Raw genomic sequence first — 16,918 nt, 5'->3', positions numbered from 1 at the left:
GTGTGTTTTAATGTGCTTCCTACAGCCGCATCAGAAGGAAAATTCAAGAAAATTCCATCTATAGCCCAGCTCTGCCCTTGTGGTGCAGAAACCACTGAATCAACAGCTCATATCCTTCTATACTGCCTTTTTAATAAGGATATTCGTTTATTACCCCCTTTGTAGTCAAATTTCCAGGCTAATTAGATTAATCTTACCTTCAATATTTACTGTCTGACCAGACTGATTTTATTTTTTGTTTAACATAGAAAAAATTTATTTCATAGTTTGTAAAATTCACCAGTCACTCGTTAAATTGTCTTAGCTTAATGGTCAGTAGTTTACTATTTCACAAACTTATTGTTTTACTCTGCTTAGTTGTTTGTTATGTTTATTGTGCTGGTCAATGACCGTAATAAAGATTTCTTCTTCTTCTTCTATTTAATAAGTCAGATTAAAGAGCAATTGAATGTGGTGCTGGTCATATTGCAAGCTATCAGTAGGCCCAGTACTACATGCAACTGCTCTTGAATATGATTTATTAGATATGCCTTTGAAGGCTGGCAGGATGAAGATTGCTGTGTGTAATGCTTAATTTAAAAAAAAATCTTCTTCTGGAAATGGAACCATGCATTCAAATCAAGCAGTAATTGAGAAATAATAATCTTCCTTTGTTTCAAGATGTATACAGGCATTCATTAGACGTTCTGGTGTTCCTTGTGAGCTTACAAGTTTTGGACCTATGATTTTAAACTCACAAGAAAGAGGGAGGTTAAGTTCCTATGTAAATTGTTGATTAACTCTGACACAGTTAGACATCAATATCAAATCAAATAGGAAGCTGATATAGGTCATATTGTACCAGAGACTGCATGAGCTTGGTTGTAGAAAGTGCCTAATTTTCTGTTAAGTGTGAATTTAAAGGAGCGTTGTTATAAGTTATTAATACGCTGGTATCTGACTCCCAGAAGATTAAGTTACATTTATCCAACATGTGCTGATCAGTGCTGGAGATGATGTGGAAGTGTATGTGATGATATCATTCATACGTTTGGTAATGCCTGGTAGTGGCCAGATTTTGGCAACAGATGGTTACCAGCATTGGTGATATTATTATGGGTTATCAGTTACCGTATGATCCATTGATCATTCTGTGCTGCAATATCAAATCATTGGTATATCCTGAAGATAGGGAAATGGCCCTATATCTTTTAACTGCTGCAAGACCGATAGTCCATAAGAACTGGAAAACTCCTACCTCACCTACCTGGCAAGACTGAATTTTATTAAAGTTTGGTACAGGGTGGTTTGCATGAAGCTGACTAACCACATAAGTGGTGAGAATGTGTCTGTGAGGAAGATAGATTTGTTTGTAACTGGAGTTTATAATAATAAACTTTATTTGTTAGCTGCCTCATAACAAATTGTTCACAGGCAGCTCACAAAACAACATTTAAAACATCCAACAAAAAACACATACGTAACACATACAAATCACAACACAATGAAAACAACATAGAAAAAATACAAAACATTTTTAAAACTCATTTTAAAAAACCACACATTTTCAGAAGCCTAAGTGAACTAAAAGGTCTTCACTTGGCATCTAGAAGAACAAAGTTACAACATTAGGCAAGCCTCACTGGGGAGGCTATTCCACAGGCAGGGTGCCACCACCCTAAAGGCCCTCTCCCTTGGATCCACGCACCACACCTGGCAGGTAATCGAGTCCATCCACCTAGTAGCTGGTCGTTCTCTTCTTACTTTTGATCATATCATGCCAGTGCTTCGCCAGCTGCACTGACTCCCAGTCCATTTCTGGGCCCAGTTCAAAGTGCTGGTACAGCTTGAGACTGGGTTACCTGAGAGAGTGCCTTGTCCCATATTGTTTTATATAGGCTTTTAAATAGAGATTATTTTTGTATTCATATTAATTGCTGTACTTTCTGTGTGTTAGTTGTGTATTGTTTTGACTGTATTGTGAACTGCTTTGAGATAATTTTTGATGAAAAGCGGTATATAAATTGAATGATAAATAAACAATAAAATAAATATGTCCCAACCTGGACCTTAAGATCTTCTTCAGAGGCACTAAAAAAAATTAGAGAGAACAATGGCGACAGGATTCATGTCAAAGAAGGCACTCTGGACCTAAGCCATTGAGGGATTTATAGGTAACAACCAGCACTTTGTATTTTGCTCAGAAACGTATCAGAAGCCAGTGCAGTTCTTTTTAAATTGGTGTTATTTGTTCCCTTCGGGTTGTCCCAGAGACCAGTCTGCCAACCAAATTCCATACTAATTGTAGTTTCTGGACTATGTACAAAGGCAGCCCCACATGGAGTGCATTCAGTAGTTAAGCCTGTTGGTTACCAACATATGCACCACTGTTTTGCGGTCATTTACCTCCAGAAATGGATGTAGCTGTATCAGCCAAAGCTGATTAAAAATGCTGCTGGTCACTGCCTCAACTCGAGAAACCAGAGAGAGTTTTGGATCCAGGAGCATTCCTAAGCTACATACATGATCTTTCAGGGGAAGTGTAACCCCCACCCAGAACAGGCAGATGAAACCGCTGGATGAAGTCATCAGGAGATTTGGTGCTGGGTGTTATCAGTATGCTGATGAGACCCAAATCTACTTCTCTTTTTCAACTGCATCATCAGGAAATGGCGTTCATTCCCTAAATTCCTGCCTACAGCCAGTAATGGGCTGGACGATGGATAACAAATTGAAACTGAATCCAAGTAAGATGGAGGTGCTCATTGTAGCGGTTCAGAATCTTAGGGATGAGTTAGATCGTCCTGTGCTTCCCCAGGAAGGAACAGGTACGGAGCTTGAGAGTACTCCTATACTCAGGCCTCAGCCTGGTATCTCAGGTGGAGGCAATGGCCAGGAGTGCTTTCTATCAACTTCGGCTGATTTGACAGCTGCGTCCATTCCTTGAAGCGGACAGCCTCAAAACAGTGGTGCATCAGCTGGTAACCTCCCAGTTTGACTATTGCAATGTGCTCTATGTGGGGCTGCCTTTTTATGTAGTTCAGAAGCTTCAATTAGTTCAAAATGCAGCAGCCAGATCAGTCTCTGGGGCAACCCAGAGAGACCTTATTATACCTGTTTTGAAACACTTGCATTGGCGGCTGATATGTTTCCGGGCAAAATACAAAGTGCTGGTTATTAACTTGTAAAGCCCTGAACGACTTAGGTCCAAGTTATCTTAGACAGCGCACGATCCCCACCGCACGTTAAGATCATCTGAGGAGGTCCATCTCCAGTTACTACTGGTATGTCTGGTGGTGACTCAGAGGCAGGCCTTCTCTGTAGTTGCTCCTAGGCTATGGAATGCACTCCCTGCAGAAATTCATAATCTGAATTCATTATTGTCCTTCAGGAGAGCCCTCAAAACCTATGTTTGGCCTGGCCTTCCAGGGATTTTAAATTGTTGTAAATGTTTTTAATCTGCTGTAACCTGGTTTTCCAGGGTTTTTAAACTGTGTTGAATGTTTTAATTGTTAATTGTTTTATGGTGTTTTATAATCTCTGTTTTTAACTGTTAATTGATTTTAATTATTATGTTTTAATGTAAACCGGCCTGAGCCATTTTTGGAAGGGCAGTATAGAAATTGAATGAATTAACGAATGAACAAACCAACGAACCATCTCTTAGGTCTCCACCCCCCATAGTCAGTACCTCCATCTTATTTGGATTCAACTTCAGTTTGTTATTCCTCATCCAGCCCATTACCGCCTCCAGGCAGACATTTAGAGAAGATATGCCGTTTCCAAATGAAATCAACATGGAGAAATAGATCTGAGTGTCATCAGCATATTGATAACACTCTGATGATCTGTCCCAGCAGTTTCATATACATGTTAAAAAGCATTGATTGAGACAGTATGGATCCTTATGGAACTCCATACTTTAGCTTTTGCTTTGCAGAGTAGCAGTCTCCATGTGACACCATCTAGAACCTACTAGAGAGGAAGGAACAGAACCACTGTAAAACAGTGCCACCCAATCCCACCCACCTCAGGCAACCTAGAAGAATACCATGGTTGACGGTATCGAAAGCTGCCAAGAGATCAAAAAAGATCAGCAGAGTCACACTCCCTCTGTCTACAGCCAATTGGAGATCATTCATCAGGTCAACCAAGACAGTCTCAACCACATAGCCTGCTTGAAAGCTAGTTTGAAATGGGTCTAGATAATCTGTATTGCCAGAACATAAGGGGTATACTCATGAGTCAAATGGGCCATAAGCCAGAATTTGGCTTTTTTAAAGCCAAATCTGGCCACCTAGTCCCAAACTGCCTGAAGCTGAGGCCACCACCCCCTCAGTCACCTTGCCCAACCATGGAAGATAGAAACAGGTCTGTAATTAGCCAACTCCAAGGGATATAATGCAGGTTTCTTCAAGTAAGGTCTAATAATAGCCTCCTTAAGTCAAGGAGGCATCCTGCCCCCCCCCCGATAAGCATTTATACAATTTATCAGACTTTCTCTGATAATACGATTACAGATGAGATAACTAAGTTGGGCAAGTGTCAAGAGATCAGGTTGTAGTCTGCAGCAGTTTGTCTACATCCTCAGGAACCACAAACTGAAAGTGATCCAACTAATCCTATAAGAAGAGTTGCTGGACACCTCTATAGTAGACTCTTCAGTAACTGTGGAATCCAGTTTGGCCCAAATATGAGAGATTTTATATGCAAAAGAAGTTGAAGATGTAACAGCAAGTGACTGACGGTTCCAAGTTCAAATTCAAGGGTGAGTTGGTACATGATAATGGGGAAATGACATGAGTCCACACCCATGGAACACCACCCAATTAGAGCAAAAGACCAAACTGAGCATATGACCAGCGTCATGTGTCAGTCCAGACCCCAATTGGGATAGGGCCTTAGTCGTCATGGTCATTATGAACTCCTGAGCCACTTCTGGCAACCTGGTCCTGAAATGAACATTGAAGTCCCCCACCACTAACCTGGGCAACTCCAATGCCAACTCCGCAACCAGGCCTGTCAGCTCAGGGACTCTGTTGGGCTGTGGGGTGATCGGTACACCAACAGAAGTCCCAGTCTATCCTTGGTCCTTAGACTTACATACACACATTCAATATAGGCCAATTCCCTGTCAGGGATCCTGGTAAGGAACATAGTATTCTTATAGACCACAGCCACCCCACCTCCCTGCCCACATCCTCTTACCTCCTCCACCATGGAGTAACCCACCAGGAGAAGTTGGGACCAAACCGGATCACTAGCCTCTCCCGACCATGTCTCTATAATGCATACCAGATCAGCTCCTTCATCCATAATCAAATAATGGATGATCTCAGAATTATTTTGACCTGGCATTACAGGTCAAAATCAGACTTAATGCTGACCTGGCATTAAATAGTAATAAAGTAAGGTTCTGTGAGTTGTTGGTACTGCTCTCCAAGATCAAAGAGGTGGTAGGCCTGCTGGAAGGGGAAACAGCAATTAAATTTCTCAGTTCCCTTCCCCTGTAATGGCCCAGCACCATACCTTTATCAATTCTCCACCACCTCTAGAATCGTTGACCCAGAGTTGTCCCCCACCTCCCCATCATTGGACAACCCAAGACACACATATGTACCAGGCCCAACCAATTACTAGGCAACAATAATATTGTAGTCAGCAGGAGTCTTCCTTTTAGGAGTTCAGAACAATAAATTTGGCAACAGCCCTCAGTCCCACCCTCAAAGGCTGCCACCAGGTGGTTACCTGCAGGCAGCCTGCCCACTGGTGAGCTGTGCCCCTGGCATTGCTCCCCTTTATAAGGGCCCAAAGTTTAAAAGCACAACAGGCATGACTCTCACCCACTGTATCAGCAAACCTGGCCCAGGTGCAAGATGCTACAGCAATTAAATTGAGCAAAACACAAGATAGCAGCCAGCCAGAGGGACAGGAGCACAGAAGCCACAGCCAGAGTCCCTCTCCCCATCCAGAAGGGGGTGGGGGTGGAAGCCAAATGAAACAAACTCCTACCCCACAGTGTCTCTTCCAGTCACCTTCAGAGCTGATATCCATCCTTTTGGGGTGTTTGGCATGACGTAATATATTTATGTGCTGTATCTTGCCAGACAACCAAAGTGAGAGAGAGAAAATACTACAAGCGATTGGATTCTGTCCTTAGAAAGATGACTGGAAACCTAAAATAAAGCCACTGATTTGACTGAGTGGCATTGTTTGCAATATAGCAGCACCCACAGGCAGCCCACCCCCTACCACACATGCACATTTGTACAGATAGATGAAAAGATATATGTTTATTTCCTACACAGCTGGAATGCTCTGTAGATTCCCCCCCCCTGCCCCAGATCACATACAGATTCAGTGCACCCACACAAGTCTGCATATTGAATGTTTCCATATGTTGTAGAAGCATTCAAGGGATTAACTGGAACATGAGTGTGCAGCTAGAGAGAGCTTTTTGCCCTTTTTGCTTAACCTGACATGGTTTAGAAAAGGATCCACAAACACTTTTCCATCCAGTAGATACCAGATACACCCACACAGAGAAAGAAATCTTCAAACTTGCACTCTAACCAGTGCTTACACACTAATTAATTTATTATCTCTTTCTTCTCCCCACCACACACACACCCAATATATGAGAGAAGGCCCTACATTAGATGGATATTGACATTTGCATGTGAATGCATCAAATGAATTTTGTGAATACCTGGAATAGATATATTTCCTTACTTTCTGGATTTATGAAAGGGAAGGCTGAGGACCACATTTAAGTGGCAAAAAGCATCAGTGTTCCTCTGAATTTTCAGAAGTGTGTCTATAAATGTATCTAGGATTGACCATATTCATCACATTCCAGACATTTATCACATTCCAGACATTCACTGTATCGTATGATGAAGCAATATTGTATGCTTAAGACAGATTGTTACCTGAGCAGCTACTCATTAGCACTGATGTAGTCACAAATTCAGAAGTTCAGGCATTATTAATTATTAATTATTATTATTATTACACCCACATAGAAGTGCAGGCACTCTCCATACCATAGCCACGCCCACCCTGACCGCTCTCGCCCCCTCTCCTTCTAATGCATGTGTGTGTCTCCTTCCCTCTTGCCCCTCTCCTCTTTCTCCTTCCCTCCACCTCCTCCTCAGTGGTCTTCAGAAGCTATTCCCAGAATCTCTCCTGCCGCTTTGATGACAGTAGACTCGCTCCTGATTCCGTGGGCTATTTTCAAAGCCACCCCCGCCCCACTCCTTCTAATCACTCCCCTCTGCCAGTTGCTTTGTACCCCTGCTGAGACACAAAGCAACTCTGGGGGGGCGGGGGGGAGAACCAGGACTGTGTCCCTGCCTATCCCTGCAGCACTACATCACTGCTTATCAATGGAAGATATGCCATCCCAGTATTTATACTGAACGCACATGTGGTACCTTAATCTTACAGAAATTATAGTCTCAAGCCCCTGTAATTTATCTCAACTTTAGCATTTGAATTGGCCAATGTCTGGTCTGGCAGCATGCGTGTTAATTTTGAAACTATTATTAGCTTCAGAAATATGATCTGTGAAATAAACATTTTGTATTTTCTTTTGCATGGTTTCATTACCCTGGCAGTGTTTTGACAGCCAGACTCAGTAGGATATGTAGAGATGCAATGAGCTTTGTTCGAAACATAAGGAAGCCATCCTTACAACAAGTTTCCCTCGAGATCTATCTCTTGGAGATGAAGTAATATATCTCGCTTATCCCACACCCGCTACAAAAATATAGCAATGCTCACTTCTACGCTATTTCCTGTCCCTGCTGTGTCAGCTATAGCTTACTATTAGTTTTCTGGACCTCTTATACTATCATTTTGGATAATGTGTCCAGTTTCATATCACTATTCTTCATCATCCTCATCCTCATCTTGCTACCTAGCTCCTTCCTATTCAGCAGGTGAAGTGTGAAAACTTCCTGGCAGGAAGGTGAACCAAACCTGAATGTAAGAACTAGTTCAGAGAGTATTTTTCAGTGATACAGAATGGAACCCAAACTTAAAATCTCTTATTGCCCTGAACCTAACCCCTCACACAAAAGTGGCAACCAGTTCAAAACAAGTAGTAAATAAATGAGGACTCTGCTTGCAATTGTATGATGAATGTTTTAGTTTCCTTTTTTCTAAATTCTGTTGTACAGGTGAAACTCGGAAAATTAGAATATCGTGCAAAAGTCCATTAATTTCAGTAATGCAAATTAAAAGGTGAAACTGATATATGAGACAGACGCATTACATGCAAAGCGAGATAAGTCAAGCCTTAATTTGTTATAATTGTGATGATCATGGCGTACAGCTCATGAAAACCCCAAATCCACAATCCCAGAAAATTAGAATATTACATGGAATCAAGAAGACAAGGATTGTAGAATAGAACAATATCGGACCTCTGAAAAGTATAAGCATGCATATGTATTCAGTACTTGGTTTGGGCCCCTTTTGCAGCAATTACTGCCTCAATGCGGCATGGCATGGATGCTATCAGCCTGTGGCACTGCTGAGGTGTTATGGAAGACCAGGATGCTTCATTAGCGGCCTTCAGCTCTTCTGCATTGTTTGGTCTCATGTCTCTCATCCTTCTCTTGGCAATGCCCCATAGATTCTCTATGGGGTCAGGTCAGACGAGTTTGCTGGCCAATCAAGCACAGTACACTGTATACTTTTCAGAGGTCCAATATTGTTCTATTCTACCATTCTTGTCTTCTTGGTTCCATGTAATATTCTAATTTTCTGGGATTGTGGATTTGGGGTTTTCATGAGCTGTATGCCATGATCATCACAATTATAACAAATTAAGGCTTGACTTATCTCACTTTGCATGTAATGCGTCTGTCTCATATATCAGTTTCACCTTTTAATTTGCATTACTGAAATTAATGGACTTTTGCACGATATTCTAATTTTCCGAGTTTCACCTGTATATGTTTTGTTTACAATCTTATAATTTCAAAAAGTTTTTAAAGAAGTTACAAAGCTATTATTCTATGTGTATACTAGGGATGTTCACAGAATGGGATGTGCACAGAATGGGATTTGCATTCCGTTACAGGCTCAGAACAGAACACACATCCCCTAAATGTTCTGCCAGAACAACCAGGTGAGGTAGTTGTTCCGACAGAATGAGCTCTGAATGTTTCAAGTCTTCCAAGTGCCATTTTGGCGGGATCTACAATACCTGTAGATGTCCAGGTAGAAAAAATACCTGTAGAGGTCATGTAGATTTACAATTCTTCATGAATGTATCAACCAGGCTTCCCTCTAAGCTGCACAGCTGCGTGCACGCACAAGACCCCACCCCACCCTTGCAGCAATTCACTTCAATCTCGCACTTGCTGCTGCTGGGAATTCCGCCCCGCCCCCCGCCCCCTGCTCTTTTGCCACCGCAAATGTTCCTCTGCCCAGTCCTCACAGTTCTATTTCCTCCACAGCGGCTGCTCCCGGGTCTGTCCTTTTGCATCCACCACTACCCACCCCACTGCTGCTCCCCCCTCCTGGGGAATACCTCCTCCCTCCACCGTGGCAGAGCCCACATGTAGCAGGGCCCTGATCAGCTTTCTTTCTCTTCTAAAAACAGTTGTGGTGGGGCAGGGGTGCATTTTGAGCAGAAGAGCAGAAGGGAGAGAGAAGGTATTCCCCTGATCTTGCCGCAGCAAGAGCCCACGTGGTGATGGGGGAACGGGGCGGGGAACTCGGCATGGAAGCAGAAGGCAATGGCAGCAAAATGGCAGCTTCAGGAGCAGTTGCCATGGAGGCGGCGGCACAGGGAAGATCGGTGAATTTAAAGAGCAAGATTAGTCCCCAACTTGGGAAGTAAAGCAGTGTAGCTAGAGCTCTGTGTGTGTGTGTATAGAGGGAGATGTGTGGGGTGGGGATGGAAAGGAGTGTAGCTAGATCTCTCAGGCCTGCTCAATTCTGCCCCCCCCGTGATTTTTGAACTACAAATCCCATAATCCCCAGCCACAGTGGCCCATAGCCAGGAGATTATGGGAGCTGTAGGCCAACGTCTGCAGGAGGCCTGAAGTTGAGGAGGCCTCTGAGAGAGAGAGAGAGAGAGAGAGAGAGAGAGAGAGAGAGAGAGAGAGAGTTGTAGGGTGGGGTAGGGATGGAAAGGAGTGTAGCTAGAGGGACTGTGGGGGGGGGAGGTAAAAAAAAATTGCCTCATCAGTGAAGGTGCCCAATAGAGGCAGCTCCCACAACAAATGCCCCCAGGGGATGAGGCCCCTCCTCAGTGGCTTGCCAAAGCCCAAGCAGCAGCACCTCTGCAGGGGCACTCTCAGCCAAACCAGGTGCTGCCTTCACTCTAGGGATGTGCACAAACTGCATGCACGGAGGCCATGTATGTGCCATTATCGCATGAGGGCAGCTGGAGGAGAACGCCCCCAATGTGAGTAGATAGCTAGGAGGAGTGCTGCCAATTCAGGAAGTGGCGGTGAGTGGCGAAGGAGGAGGTGTGCACCTGCTCTCCTCCATTTTAAAGGGCCAGGGATGTGTTCCAAATCGCATGTCAAATCACAATCTGTGCACATCTGTACTTCACTTGTCTCCTGCTCACAGTCCACTGCAGCCTCCATCCAGGGGCAGTGATGCCAGCACACCTTGAAACTTGGTGCTCTAGGTGACTGCCTAGTTGGGTCACCTAGATGGATGGGCCAGATCTGGTCTATACATTTGTACGTGTGTTTGTGTGAATGACCATACTTGTGTTCATTGAAAAAAATGAACCGTTACAGATGCATGGTACATACAACATAACATGAATAACTGTACCTATGTACAGATCTGTACTTGTGTATACTGTTTATTCACTGTACAAGCATTGAACATAACGTGTGGATAGGGTTTTAGAGTCAAGACCACAAAAAATACTATAACATTGTGTATGTTCCGCAGGTTTCCACAATTCTACTGTTTAGCAAAGAGAGAAAGCAATTAAAATCCAGCAGCAGGCTGCAATCCCATACCAAAAAAGTGTTGGGATTTGCTACAGACATTGTCTCGGTTCTTTATACAGGGCTTGCTTCTCTTTCTGAATGTATCTATGTCCTGGCTTTCGGGGTGGAGTCACTGTTTGTTTGCTCCTCACATTGCCTTAAATTCAGGCTGAGAGGTTCTCCCTCTCTCTGCATAAGAGACTGTTAGTCTGTTTATTGTTTTCTTAGCCTCTGTTTAGTCAGTAATAAATATCACACTCTTGTTTCTCAGTTAAAGTTGGCTTCTTGTTCAATGACTTATAAAGGATAAATAATTACTATCCAACAAAAAGTGGGGATACAAAGGCAGCTATTCTGAGCCGCTTTTTTGCTGCTTCATCAGCAATAAGACTGAAGGACAAGTGCAGAATTGACATGGTTTGTCCAGTCTGTATATGGAAAGAACACACAACATTGTTGCTATCATTTTTATCATTTTAGTTCACTTTAAAAAGAACAAGTGAGAGCAAAGAATCATACCAGTCGGAACTCTTCATTCAAGCTTAAGAACTATTTGTACTCCCATCAGAAAAAAACAGTGTGCAGTTGGGAAACCTCTGGGCACTTTGCTAGTGACATCTCCTGCTGCAAAAAAACAACCCCAAACTGGTTAAAAACAGCTCTTGTCTGGAACAATTACCTACCAAATCCTCCCCTGGCTCAGTTTCACTCTTGATTGTTAGCCATGAGTTCATTTCATGCTTGCACCTTTCCACAGCAGCTCATTTCAAACATGTATAGCTCTGTGAAAGAGCCACTTACAGCCCAGACCCATCCAGGTGCTTGGAAGCAAGTTCTACTGAAATCAGTGGCACTTACTTTCAGGGAAATATGCATAAGATTGTGGGCAAGGCCTTTAACTAGCAAGCTTTGGTGCAACTGAAATATGCCTTCTGTGGCACAGTCTGTAAAGGTTCATGAACCCTTCTAAGCTTTATAGAAATGACCTTGTTAAAACACTGAAAAGAGGAACAGTGACTGAGTGATAAACAATGGCCCAATAATAGCATTAAAACTAGCATAAGTCACATGCTTTAGTTCAATTACTTGCTTTCTACTTGGCATTGATACAAGCAGAAAAATGTTTGCACATTCGGCAGCTTTCAATCTCGGCTTTAAAACAGATGTTATGTGAAGCAGAAGCTCTCAAGACATGGTGTTAGGATGCCAAATTGGAACCTTTGTCCACTTGAGCTGGTACCCAACAACTACTCCAGCCCCAGAGTAGAAGCCCATGGGGCTTCTGCATTGACAGCTGATTTTTTAAAAATAATAATAATTATTATTATTTTGCTAAGGGGTACTGTGCTGAACTGGTGGGGACAGAGAAAGGACAGCTGCCTTCAGTTTTCTTGGCACAGAATTATCTTGATCCCAACAACAAAAAAGACCAAGAACAGGAAGGCTGCTGAGGACACTTTCCTAGCAACCGCAGGCAGAGTTAATTGACACTTCCCTTCTTGCCAGTAACAGGACCGATTCATCTGCTGTGGTGCAAGTTACTACCTGCACTGTTTCAGCTAAAGACAACCCACAACACATGTGCTGATCTGTGATCCTAATAAGAGAATTGATTGATCGAACCCACAGCACAGGCCTGCCTGACTGTAATCTTCAAGACACTGAGCTCAGAGTAATATTATCAATGTTGACTATTAGCATTTTGACCATGCCAGGCAAGCAAAACAAAGTAACTCAATTCTTTCCTAAAGCTCCTGGGAACAACAGCCCTCTTCTCACCCATCCCTGGATGAACTCATTCATTGTGGCCCAATAACACTTCATTTTGCTACAGCAGCACCAGCCAGCTTTACTGATGGAGTCTGTAGCTTGCCCCTATCCCTTGCCTGCTCCTCAAAGAAGCTCTTCTCAGTATCAGTGAGAAGAGCTTCCTCAAGGTCTGCGGGGAGAGCAAGTTTTCCTGACGCTCCCTGCAGACGATCCTTTGCCATTCCCCGGACGAACAAATCACCCGCCCAGATGCGCAGTGGCTCTCCTGCAGGCCGCCCGCAACCTACCACCCCGGAGCCCCAGTAATGCACTGTGTAATGCACCCACCGGAGCCCCAGTAATACACCGGGGTCCCAGTAATGCCCTGGGATCTCCCCTCCCCCCTCCAAGTGGGTCCACCACGGCTGCAAGCAGTTGTGGCCAACACACAATCATTTAACCCAGTGTTTATGCACGCCTTGCGCCCAAAACCTGGGTTTAGCAGTGGGCTACTTTAGAGGACTCACAGCTGTGCCACTGCCAGGAGCCGCACAGCTCCCAACTGTTCTCACGCACAACAGAAACCAGGCTGGGCTCCCTTAGCCCAATTTCTGTTGAGCGTGTGAATAGCCTCAATGAGTCCCAGTCACCAAGTCCCAAGCCGGCGCTGCACATCAGCCTTCTCATCGGCTATCACTGCCAAACACAGCCATCCTAGCAAAGCACTGCCCTGTCATGCAACCATATCATCCAGGGTCTATAGTTTGAGAGTGGGGTGCAGAAAATGGTTGCAAGAGTTCATATAAGTTCATCGCCATACCTTAGGGCCAATTTCAACATAATGTTTTGCAGCATCAAGTCAGTGGAAAGGAGCAGCTGTGAAATTTCTGTTTTCCCCTACTTAGATCAAGCGGTTGTGATACCTCCCACATTCATGCCCACAGGATAGCAGCAGTTGTTTAGATTATCAAACTAAATACTTCAAGTGACCTGAAAACAGAGAGTTTTTCTTCTCAGCAGGTAGCAGAGATTCAAAAATCCTTCCCAAAATCGGATGCAGTCATTTGGAAAGACTGGCAAGACCCTTACTGAAGTTTAAAATGGTTGGAAATGTTTACAAGTCGAGGGACTGGGGTTAAAGGGAGAATGCAAATATTTGGATCCAATTCCCCTAAAGTTTTCCACAACCAAATTGCCAGCCCAAGTGCAACCACCAAGTAAAGAAAAGGCAAAGAGATAGTCATCTGTACCTCAAAAAATGTAGTCATTTCATAATATGAAACTGAAGTGTGATTTTGCATTGTTTATGGCTCAAAACTGATCCATCTTCTGTCAACAACTGTGGCAGCAACAAGAGTTTGGCTCATCAATATGATCTAGTCACTAGCTCCTAAGGAGTTGCCACTCATCATAAGACAGAAGCCTTTAAGAGGAAATTAAATACATTAACAGAGCATAGGTTGATCAGCACTAACTAGCCATGATGGCTAAATTGAAGTTCCATGTTCAGAGGTGTTTCAGATTATGGGGACAAACAGTAGTGGAGAGCTACAATTCAATATCTGACTTGTGGGCTTCTTGTAGGCTTCGGACTGGCTGCTGTAGGAAAGAGGATGCTGGACTAAATGGACCTATGATCTGAGCTCTTTTTAAATCTTTACCTCAAAAACCGGGAATTGAAACAAACAGGTGCCTTGAAAGGCAATATAGTGAATGGGAAGTCTCTGTGTGCCTCACATATCTCCATCCACTTGTTTTGAGACTTGAATCTTGAGTAACTTGCAATGCTCAGATAGCTGGGTGGAGATATGGGAGGTGCACTCACTCCTCCCATTCTTTGAAATGCCTGATAAACAGCTGAATCAAGAGGGGAGGAGAGATACGGGGCTCTATTAAGCCCCACAGGGACCCTTCCCTGCACCTACAGAGAAGGACAGTGTCAAGTATTACGTATGTAATACACAATGGAAGCAAATGCATAACATAGTTCCCCTTGGAACCTTTTCTTATACATCCAAAGCATAGTAGGTGCCACTTCTCCAACACTGGACTCACTGAGGTATATGCATGCATAATGGTACCTCAGAGGAAAGGTTGACTAGCTGAAAAGAAGCAAGGCAAGCTCTTTCACTTCACCCAACTCTTTGAAACTCTAGCCTTTACTAAACTTAAAACAATCATCTCCTACATTTGTTTAACCAGTAATTAAACAAGGAGGCTCAGCCTCCCCAATGATTCTTCCCAGAAGGGCCTAGATGTTTATAGAACACAATGAAAACAATACAGTGGATAAAAATCGCGCTCGTCCATTAAGTCCTTGGCACAGCTTCTCAACACAGGATAAACTGGCATGATATATTAGCATCAATGCATTATACAATGGTCATGCAAATCCTTAAGAAGATACTTTTGCAGAACTATTTGTTTTAAAAAGGAAACAACGCCACATGTCCTTGAATGTCATGGGGGTAGTTTATGGATGATCTCCCAGAGAATAGACACAAAGTATTCCAAGTCAGCAGCACCCAAAGAAGGTGGATAGCCATAATACAATGTTGTGGGGATAAAGAAAAAATTGTGGGGGGTGTTGGCTGTGCACCATAAGGGTCCACAACCTTTCTGGGACCTGGGAGTTTCACAGGCAAAGGACAAAAATCAGGGCCTTCATTGGGTCAGGCTGTATCTCAGTGGAAGAGCATCTGCCTACAGCATCTGTAGGAGGTCCACTTTCAATCCCTGGCATCCCTAGGTAGGAACTGGGAAAAACTCCTCCCAGAAACTTTGGAGATCCACTGCTGGTCAGTGGAGACAATACTGAGCTAGATGGACCAATAGTGTAAGCTAGCTTCCTATGTTCCTTCATCTGGGAGATAGTTGTTTTGAGATATCTGAATTGAGGGGCAAGATTAAATTGTAGATCAGATAGGCAAATTCAAGGTAATCCAAGTAAGGTAATCCGGACTGATGCAGAGTGCAAAAAGAAGTAGGACTATCAAATCCAAGGATTAGAGGGAAGGCTTGCAGAATTGAAGAGCAAAATAGGAACTGAGAGAAACAAACTGAGGAGCAGAACCTGTGAGCCGCATACAGTATGCGTTCTTGTGCAGAAAATCAAATCTGCCAACAGGAAGGGGAAGGTGATATAGGGTCAGGGAAAGGAAGTGACCAACCACAGTGTGGGGGACTGGAGCAAGGCAGCCAGGTTGGGGATGATGGGAGTTGTAGTTCAACCACAGCTGAGGGCCAGGTTTGCCCTTCCCTGTTCTAAGAGGTCAATGCAGAACGAGAGGGCAAGAGACTCACAGTGAAAATCAGCTCTTTGGTACAGGATGATAACAAAGCATACTTTCTCCAGGCCCTCCTTTTCTCCTCCCAGTGAAGCTGCTCTGCATTGGGAGAAGTTTCGTCCAAAAGCTCTTCATAAGACCACTGTGTTGATAGATCAGGGTAAAGCAGAATTAATTACTGAATCTAGAAGGGTTTACCAGATCACACTCTCATTCAGAGTTAAACTGGATTATATATCAAACACCAACTCGGTCATTCAGGCAGACTGAAATCAACATTCCACACTTAGCAGTCATTCAGTCTTGAGCCTTTCAGCATTAAATTTACATTTGTTTGTTCACAGAAGCTAAGTAGTTAATGCATGGTAAAAGAAAATTTATTCCCCATCTACATTTGTTTAAGGGAATATTCTCTTACTCCAGCTGTAATCCACATCTATTCTGGTTTAATTACCCTTAAATTATTCACATAATACAAATGCAGATTAGAATAATAACCAAAACACTGATTGATAGATTGATTGACTTGATTGATCCATTTCTATACTGACTTTCATAAAAACTCATCTCAAGGTGGTTTATAAAAGTTAAAGCACAATAAAATTCTCAAAAATCATATTAAAATATTAAAAGCAATTAAAAACATTAAAGACTATAAAAACACCAAAAAGCAACAGCCAAAAAGAAAGCAGCAGAAGAGCAGAGAGGTTGACAACCGCTAAGGGTTAAAAGCCTGAACAATTTTTTTTTTTAAGTCTTATTTAAAAGCACCCACAGATGTCAAAGAATGGACACCCACCGGAAGAGCATTTCTGTGCCTGGGAGCAACAACAGTGAAAGCCCAGTCCCACATACATGACAACTGAGCCTCCCTCAACGTCAGCACACAAAGTAAAGCCCCCTGTCCACAATCTTGTTGGACAGGCAGAA

The 16,918-nt window shown here is 43.3% G+C and overlaps 1 protein-coding gene across 7 annotated transcripts in view; it reads right to left on the bottom strand.

The window, feature by feature from the left end:
- DENND2B (DENN domain containing 2B) overlaps positions 1-16,918 on the bottom strand; it is a 300,704-nt gene that overhangs the window by 263,452 nt on the left and 20,334 nt on the right. The window contains exon 2 of one of the 7 annotated variants that reach the window (XM_053271128.1): positions 11,472-11,576. The exons of the other annotated variants lie outside the window; for them this stretch is intronic. The gene's annotated coding sequence lies outside the window, so the exon portion shown is untranslated. The remainder of the gene's footprint in view (positions 1-11,471; positions 11,577-16,918) is intronic. 7 annotated transcript variants of the gene reach the window in all.

The sequence above is a fragment of the Hemicordylus capensis genome, chromosome 1 (genome assembly GCF_027244095.1).
Source record: "Hemicordylus capensis ecotype Gifberg chromosome 1, rHemCap1.1.pri, whole genome shotgun sequence".
Lineage (NCBI taxonomy): Eukaryota > Metazoa > Chordata > Lepidosauria > Squamata > Cordylidae > Hemicordylus > Hemicordylus capensis.
This window is presented reverse-complemented; position numbering and strand designations above follow the sequence as displayed.